General features: G+C 33.1%; 1 long non-coding RNA gene across 4 annotated transcripts; it reads right to left on the bottom strand.

Moving 5' to 3' along the window:
• Positions 1-10,537: 10,537 nt before the first annotated feature.
• Positions 10,538-13,959, bottom strand: LOC145099596 (uncharacterized). Of its 4 annotated transcripts, none has more exons than XR_013704629.1 (6): positions 13,546-13,959; positions 12,211-13,348; positions 11,998-12,080; positions 11,189-11,234; positions 10,844-10,924; positions 10,538-10,701 (listed from the first exon to the last, which is right to left on the bottom strand). It is a non-coding gene; the product is annotated as an uncharacterized LOC145099596 (long non-coding RNA). The 4 variants fall into 4 exon arrangements; XR_013704631.1 differs by having other exon boundaries at positions 12,211-12,758; positions 13,189-13,956; XR_013704632.1 differs by having other exon boundaries at positions 12,211-12,256; positions 12,367-13,950.
• Between the last annotated feature and the right edge of the window lie 1,920 nt (positions 13,960-15,879).

Here is a 15,879-nt window from a genome sequence, read left to right as displayed (position 1 = left end):
GTTTTAACAAGTTCATAAAATAGTACTCATAGTTCATAATATAATAGCATGCTTTCCACCCCAAAACATGAAAATAGTAAAAAAGAGTATTGTGAATACTCACTGGGGGAGTTTGTCGTTCGAGCTTCATGGTTCAGTGTTTTAGAGATCGATTTCTACTAGTGACCTATGGAACAAATAGTTTCTAGTGAGATACAACTCATTAAACCATTATCTAAGAACTACTTATCCAACTAGTGGTGTCGCAAGGTGCCCAAAGTTCGTTCGGTTCATTATTGGTAATATTGAATTCAGAGTGTCTTGTGTTAAAAAATCCATAAAGGCATCAAAATGAACTCCAAAAATTGTAAAACTTTATATTCTGGTTCTAATAGAAGGTGTTAGTGTCCATAAATTTTATAGAGAATTTTGAAGTTCATGTTATTTATTTGCAATTTAAGTCTAAATATTAGGAAAATTTTAAAGGTAACAGAAAAAAGTTGCAAAAATTCTCAAATTAATTTTTACTGGTTCTCATAATGTTACCAAATTTGGGAAAAATATTGGTTCAAGCCCTTGAGTCTTATGACCTGGTTTTGTAAATTCATGTTCTAATTCAATGAAAAATTTGAGTAATATATCAAACAATGATCAAATTGTATAAAAATTTATATCGGATCCTTATTTTGATAATAAATGAGTTCTAAAATTTTTCAGATTTTTATCTCATCTGTAAATGATTATTTTGAATTTATGGCCATTATATTCTTATTATTGTAGAAAAATAAGGATTTTGTTTAAGCAGTTAGGGTTTCACAGAACACCTCTTAAAAACATGACCTTTCATAAAACAATTTGTTTCAAAATAATTTCAGAGCTAAATGGGGGTATTCAACCCCAACAATTTTTGAAATGTAGCACTAACTAGTGCATGAGTTCCAAATGTAGCTGGAAGTTCGAAAAATTGTGTAGAAACCTCTATAAGGTTTTAGTTCATGAAATTTTAGTTCTTCTGACATAAGTATGTCAAGTTTTTAAAATATTTTTCTCCAGATTTATTGTGGGATTTAAGGCCTTTAATCATGTAATACAAAACTACTGATCACAGATAAAGTGCTGTTTGTGCAACTATTTTGTAAAAATCACCAAAAATCAAATTTTCAATCTTTTACAGTAAGGCCACTTGGGTTAGAAAGCTAACTCATGGAACTAGTCTCCAGAAAAATAATATCGTGTTTTCGTTGAGTAATGAGTGGCATATGGCTGTCCAAATACGAACAAATGTTTCTGACAGAATGCATGTTATCTTTGGTTGATTAAAGTGCCCCTTTGGGCCATATGTTCACAAGAACAACATGCATATTCTTTTTGGTAGAAAATGAAGGATAAAAAACTGTAGTTTACAAAGGAACAAGAAACTTTGGTGTGTAGTCATCCAAGTCATAGATCTAGGTTTATCCAAGACCCAAAAAATGGGTGTTTCGTTCTTGATGTAATGAACTCCTTGGAACCTAATATTGCACAAGGATTTGCACTACAATCCAATTTCTAACACATGCATGGAGTGAACAACAATCTAATATGTCTTATACATGGTTTTATTATACGAAAACATAAAAGGGAAAAAATGAAGGTGTTGAATCCGCTTTTCGAAGTCACAAGAACATACTAGTTTCCTTTTGATCATAGCTTTGGTTTGGTCCCAGATTTTCATCATGTTTGACACATGCAATGTGTTTTGGTGAAAATCTACAAAACACTAAGTTGGAATAAAAGGTTCTAGCCAAAGAGGAGGCATATAATCCAATTTTATAAAGAAAAAGTGCAAAAATCTACATCAAAATGAAGAAGAAGAAGAAGAAGAAGAGAGTGAAGCATCCTACCTTGTCTTCGATTTTGAAATTCAAGAACACTTCAGAAGCCTCAAAAATGATCAAAATATGGCTGAGAAATTCGTGGATATGGTTGAAGTTGAGGGACTTTTGAGATATAAATGATTCTATGAAGAAGAGAGAAGTGGCGGAGTGTTTTTAGAGAGAAGAGGGAAAGAACGTGAGGTTCTATCTCTCTCGATAGACTATCTCTCTCGTCATATCTTTGATGATATACTTCATCAAAGTTGGCGACAAAACTCCAGACATGTGCATTAATATATGAACAATGAACCGGAGAAATCTCTCCCATGGAAGGTTTTTCTAGAATCAGATTTTCTCTCTCTCAGGGACATGCAAAATCTGACTTCGAGATTTTGCATAAAGAAGCATGGTATAACGAGTTAGATAGAGAGTGTGTGTTAGATCTGTATGGCTGAATTTTTGGGGTGAAGAGAGACTTTATGAGGCTCTTCAAAGCTGGAATTATTTAATAATGTTGCCTCTTAACCATTTTTATAAAAATGATCTTTTAGTTTTTATAAATATTCTATGAATTTTTATAAACTTCCAAGAGTTTCTTTCTTGGTTTTTGTTCAAGTATTTTGTTTTTTGAAATAAGTCATAAACTTCTATTCTCTTGAATCAAATTATAGAAATGATAACATATGGTTTGATTTTTATAACATCAAATTGTATATTTCATATAAATGAATCAAAGGTTGACATATGAATGTAGGATTAGACAATCTTTGGATTATATTTTTGGCTCATAATTCAAATTATGATATGTGTATATTATTTCCAACTTATAATTAAATCAAATTATGATTTAATTAAATTGATTTTCATAAGTTATCAAACTAGTTAAACACGTCATATGTTCCGATTAAGAAATTAGGGTATTCTACATACCCATGAGCTTGGATCTTCCGAACATGGTTTTTGTGTATAGTTTTGAGATTGAACTTTGGCACTTTACAACCTAGTTGAAGTATTCACATATTAGTGTCGTTGATTAGTACAAACTAAGTTACTGTGACAACCCGAAATATCCATTTGTACGAACAATATCTATTCAATAGAAGCCAATCCAATTTCAGTGATTTTCAGGCTTTTCCGAACAAGTTTGTGTACGTTAGGGTTTACACTTTAGGAGATATCAGGAGAGTGGATGCTCCTGGATTTGTGAAACTTGAGCATTCCAGGTTTCCTAATGTTACAGTCCAAGTTCCAGAATAAAAATATTTTCTGTCAAAATATTTCAGGACTATAAATAGTTTTCTGAATTAAATTAATTCATTATTGACAATTCCAACTAGAGAAAAGCCATTTTCTCTCTGACGGATCTTCGGGTTTTTATCCCAGATTGTGAGTAACTCTTTCTAGTAGTGTTAGAATACATATTAGATGCTTATAACATGATTTAGATGGCTAAATCATTAGATCTAGGAGTTTACTCCCCAAGGTGTTCTTGGGCGGTAAACTCCCAAAACGAAGCCAAAACCGACACTTGTGCTAGGATAAGGCCTTAGACCATTAGGTATGCATGTTAGGGACATGAAAACACACACAAATCCACCCAAGATTGGGAGTTTACGGCCCAGAACTCTCTTAGGCCGTAAACTCCATTTCCTAAAACTAAAAAGTGTTTTGAGGACACTAGGACTTTAAGGCTTGCTTCTAGGCTAATTTCCCAAGTAGTTTAAGGTCTTAAACACATCAAATGACACAAATGAAAGTGAGTTTACGGCCCAAGTGAAGCTTAGGCTGTAAACTCCATATAAATGGACACAAAGGGTGTTTTCATGACACCTAAAGCCCTAGACCTTTACAAGAAATTGTACCCACTAAATGGAAGGACCAAACCACACCAAAATCACTTAACCAAGTGAGTTTACGGCCAAGACATGGTTCTTGGGCCGTAAACTCCTAAAAAGGGCACTAAGGTGTGCCTAATGCCTTCATATACTAGGAATAAGAGTCTAGAACATATCCCACAAGTGCAAGAGGCTTGAAAGCAACAAAGGAAACACCCCAAGGGAGTTTACGGCCGTAAACTCCAAAGGGAAATGTCCTTGAGGCCGTAAACTCCTAATTGAAGTACTTCTAGACCTTAAACCCTTCCAAGGACATAGCCACTAGGTTAGAATAATTCTAGAAAGCATTTGGGACTTCAAAACACACCAAACACACATGTTTGGGAGTTTACGGCCGTAAACTCAAGAGTTTACAACCGTAAACTCCATGTGTGATGGTTTATGGAGAGTAAACTCTCATATAGGGTCCTTTGGAAACCCTAAACACAAGTACCCTGTCCCACAATAGCTTAGATGAAGCCCTTACGGCTTAAAACACTTATATAAAGTGTTAACTATGTCTAGGATGTTTTAAACATTATCAATTAGTCTTTTGAGTCTAATTGAGTGCATATATGTGTGATTATATGTTCATTAGGATCGTAGTGTGTGCACAAGTCCTCGCTTGACACCTAGCAATCCGATACCGTCCAATTCATCCCAATCACCAACTACAGGTGAGTTCATACCCCTAATCAATGTTTTAAATGATTTTAAATGCTTTAATGGGGGGGGAATACAAGTAGAAACAAACATGTTATTAAATCATTGATATGTATTTTATAACTGTGTTTGTCAGTTAACAGATTTCACATGCTACAAAATGTGATGCATGAAATGGTTTTACATCTTAAAAGCACATTGTTACCAAATGTTTTACTTTTGAAATGTTTATTCAAATGACATCAAGTCATTGTTATTTATTCTTCAAAACCCATAAGATGTCTTACAAAACCATTTTACATTCTTGAATTAAACTATGCATATACACTTATATTCTTATATATGTATTGATGTTATAGTTTGCATCTTTCATTTAGTTTCTCACACCTTGAGTAGTAAGAGTGTGTAAACTTACATGAGCAACTAGTTATTACAGTAGATTATCATGGGGATAATGGGAAGATATCAAACATTACTTCTATTACAAGGAGTCACAGAAGAGTCAGTTCATTCATGAGTCTATACTAGTACATTACCTGATACATGAGTACGTACAGATGTTTACTTGATACATGAATATGTTTACATATACTTACCTATTACATGGACACACATACATGATCACCATACAGGAACACTTTTACATAGGTGCATTATCCTGCATTCACTTACCTGGATACTTGTACTTAGGACTATGAGGATGATTTAGTAGTACTTACTGTGTAAATTGTCTTTCCTATCCCGGTTCAATGGGAATAACTAGACGGCACTTACCATTCCGAACCCCACTGTTTAGCACCAGTGGTCGATGACCATCTTTGGAGGTGTAAGGTTACTACGTATATTAGGTAGATCGATTTGGGACTAACCCTTCCACCCACCTGCTGCTGCTACAGAGGACAATTGGACAATCTTCGGATGTTCATTAGGTTATACATTTCGCTTAATGCGATGTTGTGTTGGTCCTAGTACCCAGTGACAACACTTACAATATTATGTTTTTCCTATTTACTTTATTTTGTGACACATTCACATAAACGATGAGTTAGACTAAGCACTTTTAGTACTAGTCTACACAAAGGAAAAACTATCATTTTACAAACAGAACATTCGGGTCTTGGTAGAAGACTACACTTCATACTTACAAAACATTCGGGTCTTGGTAGAAGACTACACTTCATACTTACAGAACATTCGGGTCTTGGTAGAAGACTACACTTCATGCTTACAAAACATTCGGGTCTTGGTAGAAGACTACACTTCATACTTACAAAACATTCGGGTCTTGGTAGAAGACTACACTTCATACGTACAGAACATTCGGGTCTTGGTAGAAGACTACATTTCATACTTATAGAAAGAAAGGGTTTTTCTAGGGATTTCATATTTACATCAACATTTTCATTTAACTATTTACATGGCCTTCATAACAGATTTTCACAAACAAGGCAATGACACTTATATACTTATGAATTCACCAGCTTTAAAGCTGATACTCGCTTTCAAAATAACTTGTATTCTCAGGTCACCAGTAGACAGATACGGAGGCCAGGTTTTGAGAAGACGGAGCAGACAAGTCTCGTCTTTTATTTTGCTTGTATATTTTTGGTGTCTTACTACACTGAAAGAACACACATGTATTAAAACTTTACTTATAATGCAATGGATGATGTTGTTGCTTGTTTATTATATTACACTGTTGTGATACTATACATGACGTCCTCCACCCCTGAACGTTTCCGCCGTTCGTGGTTTTGGGGGTGTGACAGTTACACTACTTGTTCCAAGTGATCGATTAAGTCGTGATCTAGCCCAACTTATTGCATCTAAATCCATGTTATATACATGCATGGAAAAGACAAGGTTCAAGATGAGTTCTAACATGAGTTTTGACGATTGTCTCGGTTGTCATTAGCACTTACAAAATGCTAGTGGATCAGAAGATGTAATCCCCAACACCCAAAATATTTTAACAAAAGGTCGTCAATATGGGTTTATGGGTTTAAAGCTAGACCTAGTATAAGTTCTAACATAGTGTTTTACTGGAACTTTTAATTTTAGTTACTATGTAGTTGATTATTTATCATTCGTTATATACAATTTGTCTATACTAATAAATTCTATACACTTCCTTTTTATATAGACAAATGTACCGACTTAAGTACACTTAACGTTTAAATTCATTTGGCTTAATTAATCTTAAGTTTTATATGAAGTACCAAAATGTGATTGTCGAGGGTCCCATGTCTAAGGGACATATAAGGTTACTTCTTTTCTACTTTTTATATTAGTACAAAACAAGATGAATCCAATGTGGCCGGTATTATGTATGCCTGTATGTGGCCTTTAGTCTAATTTTATAATGAAAAAGATGCATCTAGTATATTTATGTACTATTGCATAATTTTGCAATAATGACAGAAAAGGTTCCTGCACTTAAAGTAAAGGTAGTACGATGGATGTAACTATTTGTGCAAACTTTAGGGACCAAACGTGTGTGGTGTAATTTCTCATAAGGTGTGTCGATTCTTAAAGTATATACACGTTCATATAAGTTTGGGAAAATACCGGGTGTAGTCATTCTTTTTTTTTTTTTTTTTTTGGGGGGGGGGGGGGTATTTCAAAATTTAGTCATGAAAAAAGACATTTCCGGCTATAGATACGCATTCCGCGGAGGTCCCTCTATGGGGCTCCGCAGAACGAAGAATCCTCCATGGAGAAGGGGTATTTTCGTAATTTCACCCATCCCCTCTTTGACAAAAATGGTCCTCCTCTTTAGTCCCCCACTGGTCCCCCGATTCCTCTTCCATTTCGAATGTTTCTCCGCATCGGTACTTTGTTCCAATTTTCCGACAAGAAGGAGTTTAAAACCAACGTCATTTTTGGCAAAATCGATTTGAACCAACAAAATCCGGCACCGATAAAGGGCAATTTCCCTAATATTTTCGCCGATGGATACTACTCCCGGGTATCTCTCACCTTCCCATCTTTGGATTAATGTCGTATTTTATATATTTATGATTCAAATGTTACGGAAATGCAATTGATAATCGTCAAAATGTACAGATTTAGATTTTGGTGTATTTTAGGATTAATAGGCAACCAGATTTGGGAAGATCGATTCCGCGGAGGAGTATGTCACTCTACAGAGGGACCTCCGCGGATTGATTTATTTCCTCTGTGGAATGAACCAACAAGCGAAAAATGTGTCTCCGTAGAGGTGTAGGTCACTCCCCAGAATGACCTCTAACCTCCGCGGAATGACTTTAAATGGCTTTTTTCCCTTTCTTTCTGCCCTTTTATATCAACTATTTATTATATAAAAAGTACATTGCTATTTATTTCATAAACCGAATTAGAAAAGTAATTTTGAAACCTTGTTTTTTATTTTCAATTACTAACGTTTTATATGAAATTAAATGACAAAACTGTAAAATTGGTCCTTGTGGTTTGTAAAAAAACTTTGGATAGGGTCAAAAAAGTTTTTAGCTTGCATGGAAGGTCCAAAATCAAGAAATTCTTGTGATTTTAGTCCAAAAAAAACTTGAAAAGACGGTTATACTCTTATTTATTCATTTTTACATTTTTTTTTACAATTTATTAACATTTCAATAATAATAATAATAATATTAACAAGAAAATAGGTAAAACTCTCCTTTTCTCTATCTTACGTCTCTCTCTCTCTCTCTCTCTCTCTCTCTCTCTCTCTTTCTCTCTCTCTCTCTCACACACACACAAACAGATACTCACAGGCGATCAAACCCAAAGGGGTAGAACATCTCTGATGTATGTTATCGTTCACCCCTCCCTTTCTCTTCAAAACCCACAGACATATTTCACACACAAACGCCCATTGTTTTGATGTTTTGGTCATTACGCTCAGCGTACCAATCCTTATGCCCAGCGTATGCGGCTGTTGGCAGCCTATAAATAGAAGGCGTTTTCACTCATTTTTCACACATCATCTCATCCAACTCTTTCCCAAGCACACCCAAACCTTCTATTCTTTCCCTTAGCACCTCCTAGATGTTAGAAGTGAGTCACGGAGCGCCAAAAGGCCCCGAGAAGAAGAGCTTTCGGCTCAGAAGTTCTGCTCGCGCCGAGCTCGTCTCCTCGCTAAACCCCCTTGTAAGCGAGTTATGCTTACCTTACTTTATGTATAACTTATGTTTAAGTTCATTATCGTTATTATAAACATGTAAACAAGTTATTATAATACCTTTTAACTACTCATGGTATGGAGGATCTGGTTTGAAGGGCCGCTTGGTTGTTGGATTTCAGAACGACTTAATTGCTAAAATGGTCATTCCCTCTGGTGTTTCATGTCTGCCTCTGTCTGTACATAATAGTTGAAAATTATTGTTTAATACTTATATAATACAAGAAAATCAATATTGCTCGTAGACCTTGACTTAATGATAAATCTGGACTAATAATTGGTCGTAATAAATATTAGAATAATATCTAGTGGTAATGATTTTAGGTTTCGTTGAAGGAAAATAAAATTGTGAGAAAGAAAATGTTGCCCGAGTTTGGAGTCATCACCTTAACAAGTGAGTGCATAGTTATTTTCATCTTACGCATAGATATGAAGTATTTTAATAGTAATACATCCTATATGTGCTTATTATCTGTGTTCCTGATATCTATGTTAGATGAATGATTTATACATGTTTTACGGATTTAAATTGTATGTCTTTTATACCTATTATGTATTGGGTAGCGACGGGGTGATGAGAGATAGGTGATGATAACTAGGTGACGATAGATAGGTGATGATAAAAAGGTGATGCAAGATGAGAGATGATTAGGAGATGTCATAATCTTAACCTTCGATGTTGCGATGTAGTCATCTACCATAGTATAGATGGTGACCACTGACTAAGTCATGTGGAAACAACGGTAGGCTCATAACCTGTATGTGAATTACGAGTTTAAGCGATATAGTAACTATGTATTCATTCGATGATACTCTAACCCTAACTGGACACCTATTGGGGGAGCAATCCCCGAATCAGTACTGTCTATGCGATGTAGGCGATGATCCTTAGGAAAAGTACTTAGGATGAAACAGGTAAGGAAACGCGATGTAAAGTGATGAATGGTAAATGTGATGTAGGAGATGACCCTTAAGGTAAATCCTTAGGGAAGAATAAATAAAGATAAGTGGATGGGTAATTGGATAAATTGTCTGACATTGAGTATGTGAAGAAACAAATTAACTGTATTATTATGGGATGAAAACTCTATGTACTCATTAGGTTTCCCAATCAGGCCCACTCAGTTTAATTGTATCATAGGTATCGATAAAGAAACACATTACACTGAGAGATTAAAAGAGATTTAATTATTAGTGTAAATAAATGTAAGGTCTGTTTATGCTTATGTTCTTGTATTAACGTTGACATTCTAATGTTTTAATATGAAATACATTTATTCGGAAATGCTTTGATAATATTATTATCATGTTTTTCTAGGAACAAATTCCGCAACATTATTCTCCAAAATTGATACTCTTATTTTAAAATAAGCATAATTTTTTTTTGAATGACCGTGAATTTGGGGATGTCACTGATTGTGAGCTATTGTTTGTATGCATGTATATGTATTGTGGTATATGATATTTTGCAGAACTTACTAAGTCTAGTGCCTTACATATTTGTTATAAATGTTTTTCAGGTACTTCCTAAGAAAGTACAAGGGTTGACTGTATACACATGCATTCGCAACATGTTTCAGCATAATGTATTTACATTCTAATATATTTTAATAAATAAAAATAAAAAAATTTCCTTGAAAAATCGGTACGTTACAAAACCTACAATTGAAGTGGTTAAGAAGAGGAAAAGAGAAAAATAGGTGGTACAAAGAGTAGTGGCGATGGAGAATGGTGTTGGCGATGGTAATTGATTGTTAGCATTCAAGGGGAAGGGAGGGAGAGAATGAGCATGGTCTTTGTATCTCATGGTTGGATCGATATCTGAAATAAATAGGGTTTTAAAATTGCTTTAAATGGTATCGGAGGAATGAAGAGACACATTGGAAATTGCTTCAAAAATGATACTCTTATTTAAAAAAAACACTCAATGTTTGTTTAGATACCATGAAGTTTTTTGGTTTTAGTTGTCGCCATGTAATTCCAATTTTTATTAACAACTAGAGAAGTGTCCCCCGCTTTGTTGGGGTCGGAAGCCTTCAATGTCGCTTTTTTTGTTATTGTTAAATGGTATTGCGTTTTTATTAACGAAAATGTCACAAACATGAAGACTATCAGTATTTTAGATGCCAGCACATTCCCCGATCCAAGAAGATGCAGACACCCCCACTACCTGCAACAAATGCCAAACGTAAATATACCAACCACTATCTTCTCATTAGCATAATCTTGATGACAAACACTCATTCTATGATTTGAGTCTTGAAAAGATGGAAGAATAGATGTAAAACTTGAACTTGACATTTTATTCCTACCTTTAATAATAATTTAGAGTCATTAATAAATAGTTGTATAAAGTGGTAGTCAATCTTGTCTTCCTATTTGTAGAACCATAACTGCACATGACACCAACATTACATTAAGTCTTGAATTTATAATTATTTTATTCAGTTTTAGGCGAAAAGAGAAATTGCAAACTGTTTTTTACTTATCTGTAAATAGTCATAAAAGGAGGTGATATTGAGTTAAAGAATGCTTATTAAAAGAAATTGTTTAAAGATGGAAACTATATTCTTAGTTGATAAATATGAAAAAGAAAATCCATTTGGTAACAGGAAAATAGTATAGTATGAAAGCTAATTCTAACGAAAATTACACACCTTTATGGAAGCTGGCCAGTTGAATTTTGACTTCCTGTTGATGTATCTGTAGCACAAGATGGTTAAAAAAACTTTAACATCTTTCACTATTTACATTATTATCAAATTCTAGTGATAATACTTTTAACTCCTCTAATTTTTAACACAAAAAACTGCATTATAGTCAAAGTGTATGTATGGGCATAATTAAAAACTATATGTACAGGCATTTTGGTCTAAAATTGTATAAATTACTCAGTTTTATTCCAAAAAATGTCTGTTTGTGCATTTTGTCAAAAAAAATTTATTTTCTCTAAATATTTAACAATGTAAACTACATTATGGTCAAAAAATATGTAGAGGCATATTTTAAAATAATGTTTGCAGTGGCAATTTGATCATGGATATTATAAAATTTTATGTAAGGGCAAATTGTTAATTGCCTAAATTACAAATTTTTAACAAAAAATTTGATATTTATGGGCATTGTGGTAAAATACTGTTACAATCACTATATTTTTTTTACCAATTATTTATGTTCGTAGGGACATTTGGGTCATACTTGTTAAAATTATTAACAACATTATCGTCAAACACTGTGGGTTGTGGCAATTTTGTCAAAAAGTTATAATTTTTCTAAATTTTAACATAATAAACTACATTGTGGTGAAAGTGTATGTAAGGGCATAATTAAAAAGTAAATCTTGGGGCATTATGATCAAAGACTGCATTTATGTGAAATAATGTTATTTTTTTTATTTTTTAACCAAAAAAACTGCATTATATTACGAAAGTGTAAAATCGTAAAATGTGACGAAAATGAAATATACCATTTTTGCCCTTGCTTCAGCCTTCTTCTGTTTTTTCTTCAATTTCTTCTTTTGCAAAGCAGGCAGTTCTCTCAGTTCATCATCTTATTCAATTGGTGATGTGGGAGGAGAATCATACAGATTGATATAACAATAGTATAACAACAATAAATAAATAAAATACGAAATTAAAATATAAAAAAAGATAAGCAGAAGAAGGTTTGCTTGACTGACCTTATACCCACGTAATCTCTCTCAACGCCCCAAAAGATTTTTAATACTCATAAAAATAAAAATAAAAATAAAAAAGTCACAACATTTAATTGAAAGGGATAAAATATATAGTACATTGCCCATATGTTGAGCATAAAGTTTGTATGAAAGACTAACCACATGCACACCATGTCATCAAAGTTATTATGTTGATCACCATCTTTTGTGAAGACAGATGTGTTTTCAGCAAGTGAAACATGTGAAAACATCATGTCACAGTTTAGAAAAGAATAAAGAGTAAAACAAAAAATTAAAGAATATATTTGGATTTTGGCCCAGATCAGCCTAGGTTGAACCATTCTTTTAACACATTGACAATTTACATACTGATCTGCAAGATCCACACATCTAGCTTCTTCTGCAATTGCAGGTATGCAATCTGGTTTTGTGAATTGTAGCCAAATCTAATGGAAACTGATCTCTGAGTAACTCAGATACTTTGGAACTATGAAGATGCAGCAAACTACTTTGTTTAATTTGGCAAGTAGTATTTCCATGGAATGTGGAACCTACATTCACCAAGAGAAACAAACCCAAATACATTTAATATTTCTACTGGAACTTGCAAAAAGAATATTTTAAATTTATACTCAATGCATAAAAAATGAAATGACTCAGCTGTGAAAATTAAGGACCTCAGGCGTTCATAAAAAATGTATGGTTTGCATTATAGGTTGCAAAATCAGCCGTTGAATTCAAACAATTAGTAAGTTCATATGCATGTTTTAATGAAAAAAGAAATCAAATTTTACATTTTCTTAAATACATACATGCTTATGTCAAGAAAAATAAAATACAAATTTAAATATTATAATTAGAAGAAAAGAAATCGGATCCATATTCATTTGGTTAAGAAAAAATATCAATTTCATTCCCATGTTATTGATTTTAAGACGTTATAGTTTTGCTTTTTCCACTCAGATTTCTACATGCTTTTACCAGCATTACAATCAAGACTTCTCTTCCTCGGACCATCATATTGCCTTGAACCTGTTCTCCACTTCGTTTTCAGTATCAAAGAGGTAGAGCTGCAGAAATCTGGGACCCTTTGAAGGATCCGGAGACAGGGACCCAATCTTGTGACTGATCTGACCTGATACTTTAAAAACATAAGGACCAAGGTTATCATTGACATTCTCATCCACGTTTGCCCCAAACGAAGTCATGGAAAACATGCTATTATAAGCCCTAATATCCTTTAAAAAAATTTAATTTTGATACAGGGCAACATAATCAGAGGGAAACCTAAAAGGATATGGAAGAACTACACTCCCACCCCTACAATAATGATTATACCTCGGATGAGTAGATGTAGATACATTAACGACCCTCTCGACATACTAGAAAAAAGCACCACAGAACTCACAAACCCACGTACAATCACCACAATCAACATGTTGGGGAAGAACAAAAAAACCTTCAAAACGACGGGACCTACGCCGGCTAGTCACAGGAACAGCAACAGAAGATGAAGCAGCTTCGTAAGCTGTCCGCTTTAGCGGGACAACCATTACAAAATAACCGGAGGACCCAGCGGCAACAAGAGAAAGAAAATTACGACAGCAGAGACCAACGCAACAAAGACAAAAAGCGAAGAAGAGCAGAAGAAAATTACCTGCGACTGAAATGGGGAGCAGAGGAGGAAGTAAAAAGGAATAGAAAAGAAAAAGAAAAAGGAAACGGGAAAGCAGAAAACAATAAACGGCAACAATACACGTAGAATGTGTAAACATGAACCACGAAGGAGGAAAAGTCCATGAGTAAGCAAGAAAGAGAAGTAAATTAAAAAAATATGGATTAAATAAAAAGAATGCGAAGATAGAATGAATCAAAGTAGGGGGCAGAAAAACATATTGACTTAAAGTTAAGGAGAAACGATGAATGTAAATATAGGGTTTAAAACTGAAACAAATAAAAATTTCACTTTTCATAAGTTTCATAACTTTAATATATATATATATATATATATATATATATATATATATATATATATATATATATATATATATATATTAATTGTTATAGACACTAAAATTTTTGTTTGCCTGTTTAACTCTTATCCAACACATGTCACTCCAATTTTCGTTAACTTTTTCTTTTTCTAAAGTTTCTTTAGATACTCAAACATGTAATTCCAATTTTCATTAACAATAATTACATATACTAAATGCAACACTCCAATTTTCGTTAACTTTTTTTTTTCTAAAGTTTGTTTAGATACTATGAAGTTATTTGGTTTTAGTTGTCACCTCAAACATGTAATTCCAATTTTCATTAACAATTTTTATATATACTAAATTCAATTGATAAATGAACGATAGACTTTTTTATTTCATGTTTGTACCACAAAGTTTTTGGATATTTCAAAATTTAGTCCTTAGAGGTTTTGTTGTTTACAAAATAAGTCCCTATGTATAAGTGTGCTTTGAATATTGCCACACTTAATCCCTAGAGTTTTATTTTTATTTTTATTTTTATTTTTATTTTTTAATGTTCTTATATTTAAGTTTTTTGTATGTTGACAGATTTGGTCCTCTTATATGAAATAAATTACAAAAACTTTCCACATATTTTACAAAAAAAGGTCTTTGGCAACTGTTTTATAGAAATAACCCATATATTTAAAAAAATATACAAAAAATAGTTCATAAAACTTTCGAGGCAATCTAAAAAGGGAAAAATACAAATCTAATCATTTTTGTTAATTACTTATCAAAAAATAGCCAAAAAAATACAAGTTAACCAAAACTAGCCCACAAAAGAGTAGTCAATTTATGGTTGACCACGGTCAACGCCGTTGACCACGTCTTGGGCCGAAAAGTACTCTTTCGTGTTAATGGGCTACCGTTTCACGGGCCCGTTTACTTTTTCGTGGCCCATTAGCCTATAGTATATAATATTTTTTTTTAGATTAGATGATTTTTCCTATTGTTTTCTTTAGTTTGACTACTTTTTTCTCTCAATGGAGCATCCAAAAACAGCCAGATTTGTGTATTTTTCATCAAAATTTTACCGTGCTTGTGATTAGGAGTAGGTTTGTATATGAGGTTAAATTTTTTTGAAAAAAATTGAAAAAAAATATATAAAACCGTAGGCTTCATACGAAACCTACTGTGTACAAGTGCCCAATGCATAGATTGTGTAGTGTCGACTTGTACACTGTAGGTTTCGTATGAACCGTACGAATTTTTTTTTTTTCGTTTTTTTTTTAAATTTGTATTAATAGGATCGGAATTGTATGTATTTTGTAGTGGTATAATTTTTTTTATAAAACGAAAAAAGGGAAACCGTAGGTTTTCTGGAAACATACGGTGTACAAGCATTTACTGCACAGTTTGTGCAGTAAACACTTGTACATCATAGGTTTCCCAAAAAATATGATTTTTTTTAATAAAAAAAAATTTATAACTAATAAACATTTGTATCCCCTTGTATGTATCTTATGAGTTTTTGTTGGAAAAAAAAATCGTAGGTTTCCTAAAACCTATGGTTTTATATATATACTTTTTTCATTTTTCTTCAAAAAAAAAATTGTTTACACGTATTTTTAACTATTGTATCCCCTTGTATGCATGTTATGATTCAATGTTTGCATCTTGTTAAAAATGATGTTATTTTTCATGTCTCAAT

This window comes from Lactuca serriola, chromosome 1 (assembly GCF_051521515.1).
Source record: "Lactuca serriola cultivar US96UC23 chromosome 1, Lser_US96UC23_V15, whole genome shotgun sequence".
NCBI lineage: Eukaryota > Viridiplantae > Streptophyta > Magnoliopsida > Asterales > Asteraceae > Lactuca > Lactuca serriola.
The sequence above is the reverse complement of the archived record's forward strand: the minus strand, read 5'-3'. Positions and strand labels throughout refer to the sequence as shown.